Source organism: Etheostoma cragini, chromosome 16, assembly GCF_013103735.1.
Source record: "Etheostoma cragini isolate CJK2018 chromosome 16, CSU_Ecrag_1.0, whole genome shotgun sequence".
Classification (NCBI taxonomy): Eukaryota; Metazoa; Chordata; class Actinopteri; order Perciformes; family Percidae; genus Etheostoma; species Etheostoma cragini.
This window is the reverse complement of record NC_048422.1, coordinates 8,474,106-8,479,109: the sequence shown is the minus strand read 5'-3', so window position 1 is coordinate 8,479,109 and position 5,004 is coordinate 8,474,106. Positions and strand designations below refer to the sequence as shown.

At 42.6% G+C, this 5,004-nt stretch overlaps 1 protein-coding gene across 1 annotated transcript in view; it reads right to left on the bottom strand.

Annotated features, from left to right (window-relative positions):
* lpar1 (lysophosphatidic acid receptor 1) overlaps nt 1–1,594 on the bottom strand; it is a 43,636-nt gene extending 42,042 nt beyond the window's left edge. The window contains exon 1 of the mRNA XM_034896422.1: nt 1,184–1,594. The gene's annotated coding sequence lies outside the window, so the exon portion shown is untranslated. The remainder of the gene's footprint in view (nt 1–1,183) is intronic.
* Nucleotides 1,595–5,004: the final 3,410 nt, after the last annotated feature.

Sequence of the window (5,004 nt, the reverse complement as noted above, 5' to 3'; positions counted from 1 at the left end):
TTCAATTTTTAGATTTTATATGTTTTAATGAGAATGGTGCAAACATGCTCATCCCCTCCAATATAGAGAATCATATCACATTAATATACATACTACACATAATGACTGATAATCATCTTTATGAGCACCTTTTGTATGTGATCATGACTTAACTTTCATTCAAGAACCCCAGGATGCACCTGGCCACAGCCGTAACTATATGCACGGGATGATGTTTCCATGGACGTTTTACAAAATACCTTTGGAAACACAACATATGATGTTACTTTAATATTTCTGTCAATAGTTATCTCCCTCCGCGTTGCAGGTGAGAATCATGCACCTAGAATTTCTGATCCTGTTTTATTGGCACGTCACATCATTTTAGCCTTTGTCTCATCTTTAACAGAGTTCAGCAAGAAGTTAGGTTAGTTCATGAGATTGTTTTTTTTTTTCAAGGCCTGAGCCCAGGGCACAGCAGGGTGGATCAACCCCAGCCGTAGTAGACAGCATCAAGGCGTATACTTTGGGAGGATGCCAGCATCACAAGAAATGTTTGAGGACTATCAATCTGCTGCTGGCCTCTTCATCATGTTTTTGCAATTCCACCTTCATGTGCTGACACAAGTATTTCCTGTTGGGAAATACTGATCCTGGATTATGGCTAACCTGTTTGGTTTTTAGGGAAGTGGGGTTACATTTGGTAGAGAGGAAGGGATTCAATGAAGAAAACGAAAAGAAAATTCCAATCACATTCTCTGACTGCAGATCAGCGCGGAAAATCAAGACCGGTGTCAAACCTTCACTCCCAGACCAAACGCCCGCTTGTTTTTTTTTCTTTTCACTCCCTTCCACAAATGCCAAACCCCGGGACAGTACCAATCCCAGAGTTTGATAAAGAGCCCAGCTCTGGCGAAACAAGTCCCTTCATTCCTGCAGCGTCCCAGTTCTCGAGCTCTGTCTGCGCACAGCCAAACGTCTCCTAACGAAATAACGGTGTGCGCAAGCATCTGCTAATGCCATCAAAGCCTTTATCTTAACCCAACGCGTCTTCTAGCCACGTCTACGTGGCAGGTATACTTTGATTATGTAAAGATGCCCACATTCGTGCGTGCGTAAGTGAGCACTGGAAGGAAAAAAAAATCCCAAATGTGAATTTAAAAGGATTAATTCAATAAGCAGGACACATACATGGAATACTTACTGTGTCTTTCTTTTCCAAAGAGCGCAGTAGGTAGTTTAGCTTACTCCCTGACTGGTTCCTGGATGTCCAAATCAAGTTGGATTCTGGGTGCCTGAAATGCCTCCAACAGACAACTCCTAGAGACTCTGCGCAACTCTTGTGTCAACGTCGCGGCGGTGTAGTAAATGACTCCAAATCCAAAATACAGCCAGGTAACCCTTTCATTTTATGTCCGTGCAGAAAATAGCTCCCACGGTGTTTTGTTTCCCCCACCGGTGTGTCCCTGTTTTTCAAGTTGTTTTTTATTGATTCGTTTCCAGCTGAAGTCGCCCTGATGCTCTGTGCTGCGTCCCCGTGCCTCTCTGCGCTGGCGCGGCTGCTCCGCCAAGCTCCCTCTCTCTCTCTCTCTCTCTCTGCCCCTCTCTCTCTCTCTCTCTCACTCTGCAGGAGAGGATCTTTGTCTACACATGACGTTGCACACGCCTCACGCACACGCAAAGGCGCACACGGCAAAGATTTCATTTAAATGACTGCATAATAAAACAAAACCTTCATTAGTATCAAGTGCAATTCATTCACTTATTCACAATTTTCCCACTTTGCTTATATATTTTACAACGTAAATGCAACTGTTCCCAAATACATTTCTTGTAATCTCCGCAGTTGAGATTTGTTCTTTTTCCCTCTGCTGCCTAATTGGAAACACATTTTTTTCAGTAACTTGTTAAGAGAGAGACAGGAAGGCAGAGAGGGGTGGAGTAAAGCAGAGAGAAAAAGAGAGCGCGATACTGACACTGAGGGAATCAAAGACATATTGTATTCCTCACCAATTAACCTTCCTCATAATGTATTGGAAATGTTTCCTCCTGGCTGCCAGTGCTGGTGGCCAAGGAAGTTTAAACCTTCTCTTTCAAAGTTCTCAGGTTATGAGAAATACCTTCAAAAAAATATAAATTTGGTAGGGACAGTTATATGTCTGCCAACTTCGCACCATCTGTGAACACTTACTGAGGTGTGTGTAGTAAACCAACCGCTGTTGTGGAATGAAATGAAGCGTTAACGCCAAGATACATCGAAAAAAGAACGTTTTCTCTTTTGTCTCATTAAGTTGAGTGGGTCACTTACAGTGAATGTCATAGGACCAATTTCCAGGGAAACATAAAACAGCCATCCTAACCCTTTAACCTAACACTAACCTATTACAATGTCCTCAAAGCATTACTGATTCACTGGTCTTGAATTGCCACACCTTCCTCCACAGCATTGCAGAAGAAGAGTCTTTCCAGTCCACACAGATGGGAGTAAAATGGCATTTCTGTAAACCAATCACAGTCGTCTTGGGCGGTGCTAAGCAGAGCCACGTGCCTTGTTTTTTGGGTAACCAGTGACTGTTCAAAGGTTGTTTTTGGTCGTACAACCGAAATCTCAGATTGGACAGATGGTCTAGCTAGCTGTCTGGATTTACCCTGCAGAGAGCTGAGGAGCAGTTAACCATAGTCCCCAGAAATCCACCGGAGCTTTAAATTATAACACAAAGAAAGCGGAAAGTAACAGACATCCAAAAACGGAGTGACATCCGGCGGAATTTCCGGCAGAGCGAAGGCAATCCCAGAAGTGAAATGAACGTCCTGGATATAGACTAACCATACACCATTTCTTATACACTGCAACTGTTTCATCAATTCTTTGCGAATGTCATTTTCAAGTAAAAAAACTAACATTCTGCACTTCCAGCTTCTAAAATCCAGAGATAGCTGCTCTTCTTCTTCTATGACGCCCCATGAAGAGTACACTGAGAGTCTAGCACGTCCAATTTCTTTTTCTTTTTTTCCTCTTTACAACGTCTGTGATGCCATGACTGTTGATGTCCCATGTTGACTCTCTGACTGTTGGTTGAACACAGCATTCACACAGTGTGGGTCCAACCATGCACCAAGCCACTTCCGTAACGGCCTTGACACACCAATCCGACGGCCAACTGTTGGCAGGAAAGGCAGTCGACTGACCACTCTCACCGACTTGGTAAAAAAAAAAGTGCTTCGGAACACACCAAAGGATGTATTGACATGTATTTTCTGCACTTGCGTGAGACGTAATACGTCTCCATGACAGCAGGTGGTGCTATTCTGTATTGTTGCCCAAAAATAGAAAAACGGCAGCTGATTGGACAAATGTCACATGGGTCTGGCCTCTTTGAAATTTTAAAGACAGACTGTTATGCAGCTCCTTTAGCAATACAATGTCCTATTTTACGCAAATAGTTCACCGAATCGCGTTTCTGAAAACAGTTTAAGTGAGAAATAGGCCATGCGGCTGCCAAATCTGTTGTCATGTCAGATCAACAAAGGTCAGTTTAAAAGATTTTTGTTAGATTTTGTTTGTCATGCTCATCCTGCCCATTGTTTCTGGGTTAGCACGCCACCAATCAGATTGTTCATTGAATCCAACTACCCGCCTTCCGATTCAACATGTCAAATTGGCCCAAATGAAGGCCGATGACAAAGGCACGGAACACACTGAACAGACTGGAGTCACTGACCTCGCCAGATGGCTGATGGCCAATAATCGGGTTGGTGTGTCAGGGTCTTTGGACGTTTAGTCAGCCTTTTGCTGACAGAAACAAGTCAAAATTCACATAGGTTGTTGTAGGCATTTAAAACAAATGTTGCCGTTTCCTCGTTTCACAGTCTTGACTGTTAGGATTGGTTGGTGTTCAACTTGTAGTCTGACATTTCCCTTGCTCAAGTGACAGCAGGAATGTAAAGCACAATGATTATAAAGTGGCCCTGACAAAAGACGTACATGTACTGTATATGATGTTTCTGATCTGAGCATTGTGCAAAACTAAGATATTTGTCATCTTTGCCACATAATTTAGAACAACCTCAGTGTTTAGTTCCTCAGCTACCTGTATTGATTTTCATAGTAACTGATTCCTATACATACTTGTGGTTCTTTGTGTGCCCCTGTCCTCCAAAATACGCCCCAGAAGTAATTGTGACTCCTATTTATGTTTATAGCGTGGAGTGGCGGCACACTCAAGTGGTCGTATTATTTTAAAGGCCGTATTACTTTTAATGGAAGCAAAGCAAGAAGTAAGGTGATGAAGTATAACAGCGCCAAATTTTGCATAAGGAGACAGGTTAGGGTGGTGGGTGGTGGGTCGGTCAAACAGAGGACTTTCTCCCAGGAAACTTATGGAGTAAGAACGGTTGATGCCCCGTTTGAAAATAAAAGTAAATGGTGAGTTTTTTTTTACTTTATGGGAAAAAAACACTTTCTTTGTTGTGTGTAACCGGGAGTTACGAAACAGATTTGAACACAATGTTTTTTCTAAACTTAATGAAGTATTTTGTTGTCAGACATCGCCAAACTGTGGCGTTTCACAACGTTAACGACGTGTTATAAACCAAGACAGTTCTCTGGTTTACCAAAGAGGAGTGAAAATGCTCCTGATGGTTGTATTTCCTGCCACTCAAATTTATGAAATGTTCCTGTTGGTCATATTAGAGGGGAGGAATGGACAACGTAGTATGGTTTGAATGACTTGTTGGGAGAAAAATAAGTAAAAACTGAAAATACTGAATGACGTAGCAAGACATGTTGTACATAGTCAGTTGTAGTGTCTACTGGCGGGTGGGTAAGGAATGAGTGGAACAACACAGAAACCAGCAACGGGGAAATCTGTTTGCTTTCAGGGAATTGTGAAAATACTTGCATGGCTGCTATGTTGCATTTGCGCTCTTGTTGTAATACAAGCTTGTGTATTTCACACAAGTCTAACAGACCAAATATAAACCGTGGCGTCCCACAATGGAAAGCAAACATCTCCGAGCTGGCCA